Below are 14,220 nucleotides of genomic sequence, written 5' to 3' on the forward strand. Positions count from 1 at the left end.
CAATTTAAATATACATACCAAAGCTCAAATTCTTCCCCCTCTATACTCCCATTCACTGTCTGGTAACTGCATATTTTACTAGCATGCCACAAAAGGACAGACCCAGGAGTAAAGATAAAGGAGAGGCGAGAATAACAATCCTAACAAGGATAAACCTAAAACAAAACAATGATCAAAAACTGAAAATGTTTAGGGAAGGTATGTGTGTCTTGTGGTAGGGTGCCCAGATTGCAGATACTCCACTGTAGCAGGGACTGATGTACAGTATATGATTAAATATTCTTTGTAAATTACTGCTTAATATGTCATTTTTACTTCCTTATCAAAGCAGATCAGAGCAGATATGCCATATAAATTGAAGACAAAGACAGTTCTAATTTCACTAGACAATTAGTGTTAAAAAATGTTTATTACTCGCGTATGGTGCATGTACAGCTGGATATAAAAGCATGCTTCCATTGCATTGCGCAAATGCCATTTCTCAAAGGCACTGCACGTTTTCAGCTTGGACAAAGAATGGTGAAATGACAGCAATCCATTTTTAGTGTCCGTTAAGGTTGCTGCAACGTTATAAAACAAAAGGCTTATGTCACAGTAAATACGTATTTAATAGAAATCATTCCAATATGGGTAACAGAAAGTAAAAAATATAGATTAGAAGTATAATTACAGCAGATAATGTTCCTCCGGTCGATGTGAAATGAACATGTAGTAACTAAATGATAATTAAACTGTACAAAATCAGACTAGCGACAGTCTATCAATAGAACATAATACAATCAAGAAATGTTCATCTCCATTTTCCAATCATAAATACAAAAATGTGCTTTCTGGAGATCAGTCACCGATGCTTTCTTACGTTCATCCTTTCCAAATTACCTACAGGGGAGAAAGGAACAATCCATGAGTAACAGGTAGGCACTGACTGACAATGACAGTTTCTCTCTCCACTGAGGAGACAGGTTTAATATATGATTTATGGCACTAAGGGAAATATTATTTACACCTGGGGAAAAAGTCAAGGATGCATCAGAGAATGTCATGTGGATATATTCTCACAGCTCTGCCATTAACACTGGCCAAGTCATAGACTAGTGCTTAAAGCTGTCTGGTGGGAGAGCACGTTTCTCTTCTACTGCACCCACATGCAAAAAAAAACAAAAAAGGATACATCATTTACAGAAAGATATACAGCGCTTCAAGGCTTGGAAACTGCAAATTAAAATTATATTTTTGGGTATAGCCTAGGGTTGGCTGAATTAAACCATGGTTTAAACCAAACGGGTTTTTTTTTTTTTTTTTTTTTTTAATAAAAACCACTCTTGTTTTTATTATGCTAGGACTACAGGCACAAAACCGTGACTTCTTAAAAAAAAAAAAAAAAAGCCTATTATACAAAAAAATTGTTTTTATTAAAAATTATTAATGTCAGTGGCATGTCCAGTGCATATGCTTAACTCTTGTGTGTGTGTGTGTGTGTGTGTGTTTGTTTTTCTGAAAAGTGCTTTTGCATTTTCTATTACTATTCAGATATAGCATCAGTTTATTGCCAAGTATATCAGTACATAATACAAAAGGAATTTGTTTCTGATGACCACAGCTCTCAGACAAGATACAACACATGACATAACATAGGGAAGAGAAGCATGACAGATACTTGAGAACATGTTACGTGTATGACATGAAATGGGCTAGGCAATTGTCGAGTTAACCACGAGAGTTGCTTGGGGGAAGAAACTGTTCCTGTGTCTAGCAGTTCTCGCCAGCCTCAAGCTGTACCGTCTGCTAGATGGCAGCCAACGGACCAGGACGTGAGCGGGGTGGGAGTGGTCGTCAATGATCCTTCCCGCCCGCTTCGTGACCCTTGCCCGATAGATATCCTCAATTGCTGGGAGGTTTGTCCCTATGACTTTTTCCGCTACCTTTACGATTCGCTGTAGTCTGTTCCTGTCATGGGTTGGGGTCGAGCTAAACCACACTATTATCGAGGTGCAGAGAACAGATTGAATAATTGCAGAGTAAAAGAGGATCAGAAGTTCCTGCGGCAGTTTGAACTTCCTAAGGTGTCGTAAGAAGTACTTACTATTATTGAGTATGAGTATTTATTTAATTATAGTAAGTAATAAGTAGGACTAATGCTTAACATTAACTTTTGGTTCTTATTTTTAATTTCATCTATCTCTCAGTGTACTTTGTATGTATTAATATGTTTAGTCTATCTACATATATTCAGATGTAATAGAGATAATAAGCTTTAAAAAACAGTTTTTATTGAAATATGTAATATAAATCAAATCAAAGACTAATAACATTCTTAATGTTAGAAAGCATTAAAACATGGTTGATCAAGGTTTCTAAAACATGATAATTTTTTTCCATGAAAACATTAATGTAAAAAACAAACAAACCAGGTTTAAACCAAAAACGTTTCTTTTGAAAATAAAAAAACAACAACTTTTACACCCCCCCCAATTCTAGTCTAGCCACTTACCTCCTCTAAGCCACCATTATTGTTACAAGCCCGCAATGGTGCCAGTTGCATCACTTTTATGGAAAAGTGCTTTTATGTGTGTGCAAATAAGTGTCATGAAAATATTAAAACGCACATGTACAGTTCATGAAATAACAACAGGCCTGGTTATCTCTAACTCTTTAGAAATAACTGAAGCCATATCTGCGGCACCAATACCCAATATTTTAGGGGAAAACGGAATCCTGCAAGCCTGTAAATGCTCACATAAGGTGTGGGGGCACTTCTATGGAGGCGTGCACTGGTATATCCGCAGAGCGGTCAAATACTGTAAGTTATGTTTCCCACACAGAAATTGCTGTGTATGCAAAGTTTAAAAGTGACTCTATAATGAACAAATGAGTTGTTTACATGTTGTACAAATGACTACAATATCTGGTTGTTGAAATAAGTATTTAGATCGGTTGCGCCCTCCATTTCTCCATGTTCTCATGTAAGAGTCTGTGTTCTTGCAGAGGATAAGGGAAAATGATGCAGATGACATTACACTGATGTTTCATTCTGCGAGGCAGCAAAAAGCAGTCAGAACAGGTCCTAATCAGGCGTAGTAGTTATAATAATAAAAAATAAACTTTTTAGATGACACAGTGTCTCCAAGTCATACACAGAGCAGTCTCTGAGAAGCCTTCTACTGAACACAAAAAGTAAAAATAAGATTTTAAACCTACCGGTAAATCTTTTCTCCTAGTCCGTAGAGGATGCTGGGGACTCCGTAAGGACCATGGGGTATAGACGGGCTCCGCAGGATACATAGGCACTATAAAGAACTTTAGAATGGGTGTGCACTGGCTCCTCCCTCTATGCCCCTACTCCAGACCTCAGTTAGAGAAACTGTGCCCAGAGGAGATGGACAATACGAGGAAAGGATTTTGTTAATCTAACGGCAAGATTCATACCAGCCCACACCATCCACACCGTATAACCTGGAATATACACAACCAGTTAACAGCATGAACAAAACAGTATCAGCTAAAGACTGATCTCAACTGTAACATAACCCTTATGTAAGAAACAACTATATACAAGCCTTGCAGAATTTGTCCACACTGGGACGGGCGCCCAGCATCCTCTACGGACTAGGAGAAAAAGATTTACCGGTAGGTTTAAAATCTTATTTTCTCTTACGTCCTAGAGGATGCTGGGGACTTCGTAAGGACCACGGGGATTATACCAAAGCTCCAAAACGGGCGGGAGAGTGCGGATGACTTTGCAGCACCGATTGAGCAAACATGAGGTCCTCATCAGCCAGGGTATCAAACTTGTAGAATTTTGCAAAGGTGTTTGAACCTGACCAAGTTGCCGCTCGGCAAAGCTGAGACCCCTCAGGCAGCCGCCCAAGAAGAGCCCACCTTCCTAGTGGAACGGGCCTTTACCGAATTCGGTAACGGCAATCCAGCCGTAGAATGAGCCTGCTGAATCGTGTTCCATATCCAGCGAGCAATAGTCTGCTTAGAAGCAGGAGCGCCAACCTTGTTGGCTGCATACAGGACAAACAATGCCTCCGTTTTCCTAACCGGAGCCGTTCTGGCTACATAAATTTTTAACGCCCTGACCACATCAAGGGACTCGGAATCCTCCGAGACCTGCGTAGCCACAGGCACCACAATAGGTTGGTTCATATGAAAAGAGGAAACCACCTTAAGCAAAAATTGAGGACGAGTCCGCAACTCAGCTCTATCCACATGGAAAATCAGATAGGGGCTATTATGAGACAAAGCCGCCAACTCAGACACTCGCCTTGCCGATGCCAAGGCCAACAACATGACCACCTTCCAAGTGAGATACTTTAATTCCACGGATTGAAGAGGCTCAAACCAGGTAGACTTAAGGAATCGTAACACCACGTTAAGGTCCCATGGTGCCACTGGAGGCAAAAAAGGAGACTGGATATGCAGCACTCCCTTCACAAAAGTCTGGACTTCTGGGAGAGAAGCCAATTCCTTCTGAAAGAAAATGGATAGGGTCGAAATCTGAACCTTAATGGAGCCTAATTTTAGGCCCATATTCACCCCAGTCTGTAGGAAGTGGAGAAAACGGCCCAGATGGAAATCTTCCGTAGGAGCATTTTTGGTTTCACACCAAGAGACATACTTCCTTCAGATACGGTGATAATGTTTTGCTGTCACCTCCTTCCTAGTCTTTATCAGAGTAGGGATGACCTCGTCCGGAATGCCCTTCCCTGCTAGGATCTGGCGTTCAACCGCCATGCCGTCAAACGCAGCCGTGGTAAGTCTTGGAAGCGACAGGGCCCCTGTTGCAACAGGTCCTCTCTGAGAGGAAGCGGCCACGGATCTTCTGTGAGCATTTCCTGCAGATCCGGATACCAGGCCCTTCGAGGCCAATCTGGAACAATGAGAATTGTCTGTACTCCTTTCGTCTTATGATTCTCAATACCTTTGAGATGAGAGGAAGAGGAGGGAACACATAGACCGACTGAAACACCCACGGTGTCACCAGGGCGTCCACTGCTACTGCCTGAGGGTCCCTTGACCTGGCACAATACCTCGGAAGCTTTTTGGTGAGGCGTGACGCCATCATGTCTATTTGAGGAAGTCCCCAAAGACTTGCTATTTCTGCAAAGACTTCTTGATGAAGACCCCACTCTCCTGGATGGAGATCGTGTCTGCTGAGGAAGTCTGCTTCCCAGTAGTCCACTCCCGGAATGAATACCGCTGACAGCGCTTACGTGATTTTCCGCCCAGCGCAGAATCCTGGTGGCTTCCGCCATTGCCACTCTGCTCCTTGTCCCGCCTTGGCGGTTTACATGAGCCACGGCTGTGACGTTGTCTGATTGAATCAGAACCGGTAGGTCGCGAAGAAGATTCTCCGCTTGACGGAGGCCGTTTTATATGGCCCTCAATTACAGTACATTGATGTTTAGACAAGCCTCCTGGCTTGACCACAGTCCCTGGAAGTTTCTTCCCAGTGTGACTGCTCCCCATCCTCGGAGGCTCGCGTCCGTGGTCACCAGAACCCAGTCTTGAATGCCGAACCTGCGACCCTCTAGAACAGTGATTTTCAACCTTTTTTTACTCGCGGCACACCGAAAAATATTTTACAATTCCCAAGGCACACCATCCGTTCCCCACAGAAAAAAACTAAAAGCACACATTGGCTCTCACAGTAAAAAAAATCCACACATACATTGGCCTACACAGAAAAAACAATCACATTGCTCCCCACATAAATCATGTTGCTCCCTACATAAATTTTTCACATTACTCCCCACATAAATCCTATTGCTCCCCACATTATTTATTCACATTGTTCCCACCATAAATACATATAAATCCTTATTCTCTCCACATAAATACTATTGAAATCCTATTGTTCCCCACAGGAGAAATAAAATAACAAATATTAGCCCCTACCGGTCAGCTGTCCTTCTCCCTGTCCCTCAGTGGCGGGGCTTGTTCATAGTGGATTGCTGCGAATACTGAGCAGCGGGCGGTCAGGCAGGTGTGGATGTGGGTGGGCAAGGAAAGCTGTGTATGCAGGCGGGAACTGGAAGATGTGTATGCAAGCAGGTGGGCTGGCTGGGTGGTGAGATGCGGCGGCCGTGACCTATGATATCACATCGGCGCGTCTTCAAGGCATAGGTCACGGCCGGAGCTGCTCTGGCTCCGCGGCACACCTTGCAACTGGTCGCGGCACACTAGTGTGCCACGGCACACTGGTTGAAAAAGCCTGCTCTAGAAGGTGAGCACTCTGCAGCCACTACAAGAGAGATACCCTGGCCCTGGGGGACAGGCTGATCTTCTGATGAATATGTAGATGGGACCCGGACCACTTGTCCAGAAGGTCCCACTGAAAAGTCCTCGCATGGAACCTGCCGAATCCATTGGGAAAAAAAATAAGATTTTACTCACGGGTAAATCTATTTCTCGTAGTCCGTAGTGAATGCTGGGAACTCCGAAAGGACCATGGGGAATAGCGGCTCCGCAGGAGTCTGGGCACAACTAAAAGAAAGCTTTTAGACTACCTGGTGTGCACTGGCTCCTCCCACTATGACCCTCCTCCAAGCCTCAGTTAGGATACTGTGCCCGGAAGAGCTGACACAATAAGGAAGGATTTTGAATCCCGGGTAAGACTCATACCAGCCACACCAATCACACCGTAAAACACGTGATACCATATCCAGTTAACAGTATGAAATATAACTGAGCCTCTCAACAGATGGCTCATAACAATAACCCGTTAGTGAACAATAACTATGTACAATTATTGCAGACAATCCGCACTTGGGACGGGCGCCCAGCATCCACTACGGACTACGAGAAATAGATTTACCGGTGAGTAAAATCTTATTTTCTCTAACGTCCTAGTGGATGCTGGGAACTCCGAAAGGACCATGGGGATTATACCAAAGCTCCCAAACGGGCGGGAGAGTGCGGATGACTCTGCAGCACAGAATGAGAGAACTCAAGGTCCTCCTCAGCCACGGTATCAAATTTGTAGAATTTTGCAAACGTGTTTGCCCCTGACCAAGTAGCAGCTCGGCAAAGTTGTAAAGCCGAGACCCCTCGGGCAGCCGCCCAAGATGAGCCCACCTTCCTTGTAGAATGGGCTTTAACTGATTTAGGATGCGGCAGTCCAACCGCAGAATGCGCCAGCTGAATTGTGCTACAAATCCAGCGAGCAATAGTCTGCTTAGAAGCAGGAGCACCCAGTTTGTTGGGTGCATACAGGATAAATAGCGAGTCAGTTTTCCTGACTCCAGCCGTCCTGGAAACATAAATTTTCAAGGCCCTGACTACGTCCAGCAACTTGGAATCCTCCAAGTCGCTAGTAGCCGCAGGCACTACAATAGGTTGGTTCAAGTGAAAAGCTGATACCACCTTAGGGAGAAACTGGGGACGAGTCCTCAATTCTGCCCTATCCATATGGAAAATCAGATAAGGGCTTTTAAATGACAAAGCCGCCAATTCTGATACACGCCTGGCCGAAGCCAAGGCCAATAACATGACCACTTTCCACGTGAGATATTTTAGATCCACGGTCTTTAGTGGCTCAAACCAATGTGATTTTAGGAAATTCAACACCACATTGAGATCCCAGGGTGCCACTGGAGGCACAAAAGGGGGCTGAATATGCAGCACTCCTTTTACAAAAGTCTGAACTTCAGGTAGTGAAGCTAGTTCTTTTTGGAAGAAAATCGACAGAGCCGATATCTGCACCTTAATGGAGCCTAATTTTAGGCCCATAGACACTCCTGCCTGTAGGAAGTGCAGAAATCGACCCAGCTGAAATTCCTCTGTTGGGGCCTTATTGGCCTCACACCAAGCAACATATTTCCGCCATATGCGGTGATAATGTTTTACAGTTACATCTTTCCTGGCTTTAATCAGCATAGGAATGACATCCTCCGGAATGCCCTTTTCCTTTAGGATCCGGTGTTCAACCGCCATGCCGTCAAACGCAGCCGCGGGAAGTCTTGGAACAGACAGGGCCCCTGCTGCAGCAGGTCCTGTCTGAGCGGCAGAGGCCATGGGTCCTCTGAGATCATCTCTTGAAGTTCCGGGTACCACGCTCTTCTTGGCCAATCCGGAACCACGAGTATTGTCCTTACTCCTCGTTTTCTTATTATTCTCAGTACCTTTGGTATGAGAGGCAGAGGAGGGAACACATAAACCGACTGGTACACCCACGGTGTCACTAGAGCGTCCACCGCTATCGCCTGAGGGTCCCTTGACCTGGCGCAATATCTCTCTAGTTTTTTGTTTAGGCGGGACGCCATCATGTCCACCTGTGGCCGTTCCCAACGATTTACAATCAGTGTGAAGACTTCTGGATGAAGTGCCCACTCTCCCGGGTGGAGGTCGTGCCTGCTGAGGAAGTCTGCTTCCCAGTTGTCCACTCCCGGAATGAACACTGCTGACAGTGCTAGCGTGTGATTTTCCGCCCATCGAAGAATCCTTGTGGCTTCTGCCATTGCCGTCCTGCTTCTTGTGCCGCCCTGTCGGTTTACATGGGCGACCGCCGTGATGTTGTCTGACTGGATCAGTACCGGCTGGTGTAGAAGCAGGGGTTTGGCCTGACTTAGGGCAGTGTAAATGGCCCTTAGTTCTAGAATATTTATGTGTAGGGAAGTCTCCTGACTCGACCAAAGTCCTTGGAAGTTTCTTCCCTGTGTGACTGCCCCCCAGCCCCGAAGGCTAGCATCCGTGGTCACCAGGACCCAGTCCTGTATGCCGAATCTGCGGCCCTCTAGAAGATGAGCACTCTGCAGCCACCACAGCAGAGACACCCTGGTTCTTGGAGACAGGGTTATTAGCCGATGCATCTGAAGATGCGATCCGGACCATTGGTCCAACAGGTCCCACTGAAAGATTCTGGCATGGAACCTGCCGAAAGGAATTGCTTCGTAAGAAGCCACCATCTTTCCCAGGACTCGCGTGCAGTGATGCACCGACACCTGTTTTGGTTTCAGGAGGTTTCTGACTAGAGATGACAGCTCCTTGGCTTTTTCCTCTGGGAGAAACACTTTTTTCTGGACTGTGTCCAGAATCATTCCCAGGAACAGTAGACGTGTCGTCAGAACCAGCTGTGACTTTGGAATATTCAGAATCCAACCGTGCTGTTGTAGCACCTCCTGAGATAGTGCTACTCCTACCAACAACTGCTCCCTGGATCTCGCCTTTATTAGGAGATCGTCCCAAGTATGGGATAATTAAAACTCCCTTTTTTCGAAGGAGTATCATCATTTCCGCCATTACCTTGGTAAACACCCTCGGTGCCGTGGACAGACCAAACGGCAGCGTCTGGAATTGGTAATGGCAATTCTGTACCGCAAATCTGAGGTACTCCTGGTGAGGATGATAAATGGGGACATGCAGGTAAGCATCCTTGATGTCCAGGGATACCATGTAATCTCCCTCGTCTAGACTTGCAATAACCGCCCTGAGCGATTCCATCTTGAACTTGAATTTTTTTATGTATGTGTTCAAGGATTTCAAATTTAAAATGGGTCTCACCGAACCGTCCGGTTTCGGTACCACAAACAGTGTGGAATAGTAACCCCGTCCTTGTTGAAGTAGGGGCACCTTGACTATCACCTGCTGGGAATAAAGCTTGTGAATTGCCTCTAGTACAGCCTCCCTGTCCGAGGGAGTTGTTGGCAAGGCAGATTTGAGGAAACGGCGGGGGGGAGACGCCTCGAATTCCAGCTTGTACCCCTGAGATACTACTTGAAAGATCCAGGGATCCACCTGTGAGCGAGCCCACTGATCGCTGAAATTTTTGAGGCGGCCCCCCACCGTACCTGGCTCCGCCTGTGGAGCCCCACCGTCATGCGGCGGACTTGGAAGAAGCGGGGGGAGGACTTTTGCTCCTGGGAACCAGCTGTTTGTTGCAGCCTTTTTCCCCTACCTCTGCCTCTGGACAGAAAAGACCCGCCATTTCCTCGCCTGTTTTTCTGGGTCCGAAAGGACTGTACCTGATAAAACGGCGCTTTTTTAGGCTGTGAGGGAACATGGGGTAAAAATGCTGACTTCCCAGCTGTTGCTGTGGAAACGAGGTCCGAGAGACCATCCCCGAATAACTCCTCCCCCTTATAAGGCAAACCTTCCATGTGCCTTTTGGAATCTGCATCCCCTGTCCACTGCCGAGTCCATAAGCCTCTCCTCGCAGAAATGGACAATGCACTTATTTTAGATGCCAGCCGGCAGATCTCCCTCTGTGCATCTCTCATGTATAAGACTGAGTCTTTTATATGCTCTATGGTTAGGAGAATAGTGTCCCTGTCTAGGGTGTCAATATTTTCTGACAGGGAATCTGACCATGCAGCGGCAGCACTGCACATCCATGCTGACGCAATAGCTGGTCTAAGTATAATGCCTGTGTGTGTATATATAGACTTCAGGATCACCTCCTGCTTTCTATCCGCAGGCTCCTTCAGGGCGGCCGTATCCGGAGACGGAAGTGCCACCTTTTTAGACAAACGTGTGAGCGCTTTATCCACCCTAGGAGGTGCTTCCCAACGTGCCCTATCCTCTGGCGGGAAAGGGAACGCCATTAGTAATTTTTTTGAGATTATCAATCTTTTATCAGGGAAAGCCCACGCTTCTTCACACACGTCATTTAATTCTTCAGATGAGGGAAAAACTACGGGTAGTTTTTTCTCCCCAAACATAATACCCTTTTTAGTGGTACCTGGGTTTATATCTGAAATGTGCAACACCTCTTTCATTGCCTCAATCATGCAACGAATGGCCTTAGTGGACATTAGATTACTCATCGTCGTCGACACTGGTATCAGTATCTGTGTCGACATCTGCGTCTGCCATCTGAGGTAGCGGGCGTTTTAGAGCCCCTGATGGCCTTTGAGACACCTGGGCAGGCACGAGCTGAGAAGCCGGCTGTCCCGCATTTGGCATGTCGTCAAATTTTTTGTGTAAGGAGTCGACACTTGCACGTAATTCCTTCCATAAAACCATCCACTCAGGTGTCTGCCCTGCAGGGGGTGACATCACTTCTATAGGCATCTGCTCCGCCTCCACATAATTTTCCTCTTCAAACATGTCACAGCCGTACCGACACACCGCACACACACCGGGAATGCTCTAACAGAGGACAGGACCCCACAGAAGCCCTTTGGGGAGACAGAGAGAGAGTATGCCAGCACACACCAGAGCGCTATATAATGCAGGGACTAACTGAATTATGTCCCCTATAGCTGCTATAATATTTACTGCGCCTAAATTTAGTGCCCCCCCTCTCTTTTTTACCCTTTTCTGTAGTGTAGACTGCAGGGGAGAGCCAGGGAGCTTCCTTCCAGCGGAACTGTGAGGGAAAAATGGCGCCAGTGTACTGAGAGAGATAGCTCCGCCCCTTTTTCGCGGACTATTCTCCCGCTTTTTTAAGGATTCTGGCAGGGGTAATTATCACATATATAGCCTCTGGGGCTATATATTGTGATTGTTTTGCCAGCCAAGGTGTTTTTTATTGCTGCTCAGGGCGCCCCCCCCCCCCAGCGCCCTGCACCCTCAGTGACCGGAGTGTGAAGTGTGTATGAGAAGCAATGGCGCACAGCTGCAGTGCTGTGCGCTACCTTGGTGAAGACAGAAGTCTTCATGCCGCCGATTTTCCGGACTTCTTCTTGCTTCTGGCTCTGTAAGGGGGACGGCGGCGCGGCTCCGGGACCGAACACTAAGGCCAGTTCCATGCGGTCGATCCCTCTGGAGCTAATGGTGTCCAGTAGCCTAAGAAGCCCAAGCTAGCTGCAAGCAGGTAGGTTCGCTTCTTCTCCCCTTAGTCCCTCGTTGCAGTGAGCCTGTTGCCAGCAGGTCTCACTGTAAAATAAAAAACCTAAAATATACTTTCTTTCTAAGAGCTCAGGAGAGCCCCTAGTGTGCATCCAGCTCGGCCGGGCACAAAAATCTAACTGGGGCTTGGAGGAGGGTCATAGTGGGAGGAGCCAGTGCACACCAGGTAGTCTAAAAGCTTTCTTTTAGTTGTGCCCAGACTCCTGCGGAGCCGCTATTCCCCATGGTCCTTTCGGAGTTCCCAGCATCCACTAGGACGTTAGAGAAACCCTTTTTTGTTCCGTGTCCAGAATCATGCCTAAGAAAGGCAATCGGGTCGTTGGAACCAACTGTGATTTTGGTAGATTGAGAATCCAGCCGTGCTGCTGAAACACCCTCAGGGAGAATGACACGTTGTTCAGCAACTGTTCTCTCGATCTCGCTTTTATCAGGATATCGTCCAAGTACGGGATAATTGTGACTCCCTGCTTGCGCAAGAGCACCATCATTTCCGCCATTACCTTGGTGAAAATCCTCGGGGCCGTGGAAAGTCCAAACGGCAACGTCTGGAATTGGTAATGACAATCCTGTACAGCAAATCTCAGGAACGCCTGATGAGGAGGATATATGGGGACATCCTTTATGTCCAGAGACACCATATAATCCCCCCCCCCTTCCAGGCTGGCGATTATTGCTCTGAGCGATTCCATCTTGAATTTGAACCTGCTCAAGTATAGGTTTAAGGATTTTAACTTCAGAATGGGTCTGACCGAACCGTCCGGTTTCGGGACCACAAACAGGGTTGAGTAGCACCCCGTCCCCTGTTGAAGCAGGGGAACTTTGACCACCACTTGTTGAAGACACAGTTTTTTAATTGCACTTAAAACTACCTCCCTCTCTGGGTAAGAAGCTGGTAGGGCCGATTTGAAAAACCGGCGATGAGGCACATCTTCGAATTCCAGCTTGTAACCCTGGGAAACAATTTCTATTGCCCATGGATCCACCTGTGATTGAACCCAGACGTGGCTGAAAAGTCGAAGACGTGCCCCCACTGGGGCGGACTCCCTCAGCGGAGCCCCAGCGTCATGCGGTGGATTTAGTAGAAGCCGGGGTGGACTTCTGCTCCTGGGAACTAGCTGTAGCTGGCAGCTTTTTCCCTCTGTCCTTACCACTGGCGAGAAAGGAAGATCCCCGTCCTCTTTTGGATTTATGCGACCGAAAGGACTACATCCGATAATGTGGCGTTTTCTTTGGCTGTGAGGAAACCTAAGGTAAAAAAGCGGATTTACCTGCGGTAGCTATGGAAACCAGGTCCGTGAGACCTTCCCCAAATAAGTCCTCACCCTTGTAAGGCCAAACCTCCATATGCCTCTTTGAGTCGGCATCACCCGTCCATTGGCGGGTCCACAGGGCTCGCCTAGCAGAAATCGCCATGGGGTTGGTTCTGGAACCCAGTAGGCCAACGTCTCTCTGAGCATCTCTCATATATAGGACAGCATCCTTTATATGACCCAAGGTCAGTAAAATGGTATCTTTATCCAGGGTATCAATGTCAGCAGACAAGGTATCTGTCCACGCTGCTACAGCGCTACAAACCCAAGCTGACGCTATCGCCGGTCTGAGCAAGGTACCAGTATGTGTACAAATTGACTTCAAGGTAGTCTCCTGCCTGCGATCAGCAGGATCCTTGAGGGCTGTGGTATCTTGTGACGGCAGCGCCACCTTTTTGGATAAGCGCGTTAACGCCTTGTCCACCCTGGGTGAGGATTCCCACCGTATCCTGTCCTTAGACTGGAAAGGATACGCCATAAGAATCCTTTTGGGAATCTGCAGTTTCTTGTCTGGAGATTCCCAAGCCCTTTCAAACAACTCATTTAGCTCATGTGAAGGGGGGAAAGTAACCTCAGGTTTCTTTTCTTTAAAACATGTGGACCCTCGTGTCTGGTACCGAGGGGTCATCTGTAATATGCAACACATCTTTTATTGCAATAATCATATAATGAATACTTTTAGCCAACTTTGGCTGCAACCTCGCATCATCGTAGTCGACACTGGAGTCAGAGTCCGTGTCGGTATCAGTGTCTGCTATTTGGGATAGTGGGCGTTTGAGACCCAAAAGGGCCCTGTGACAGAGTAAAAGGCAAGGATTTGCATTTAAAACATTCCACATATCCAACCAATCAGGTGTCAGCGTTGCCGACGGAGACACCACACTCATTTGCTCCACCTCCTCCCTAGAAGTGCCTTCCGATTCAGATATGCTGCTACATGCGTACCGACACACCACACACTCAGGGAAATATCCAATCTGGAGACAGTCCCCCAATAAGGACCTTTGGAGAGACAGAGAGAGAGTATGCCAGCACACACCCAGCGCCAATGACCCTGGAAAACAATTTCCCAGACACACAGCGCTTTAATATTATTCAATATACCTTCACTGCCAAA

General features: G+C 46.8%; 1 protein-coding gene across 1 annotated transcript in view; it reads right to left on the minus strand.

Annotated features, from left to right (window-relative positions):
* Positions 1–371: 371 nt before the first annotated feature.
* VPS37A (VPS37A subunit of ESCRT-I) overlaps positions 372–14,220 on the minus strand; it is an 86,916-nt gene continuing 73,067 nt past the window's right edge. Inside the window, exon 12 of the mRNA XM_063920845.1 lies at positions 372–879. The gene's annotated coding sequence lies outside the window, so the exon portion shown is untranslated. The remainder of the gene's footprint in view (positions 880–14,220) is intronic.

Source organism: Pseudophryne corroboree, chromosome 1 (genome assembly GCF_028390025.1).
Source record: "Pseudophryne corroboree isolate aPseCor3 chromosome 1, aPseCor3.hap2, whole genome shotgun sequence".
Classification (NCBI taxonomy): domain Eukaryota; kingdom Metazoa; phylum Chordata; class Amphibia; order Anura; family Myobatrachidae; genus Pseudophryne; species Pseudophryne corroboree.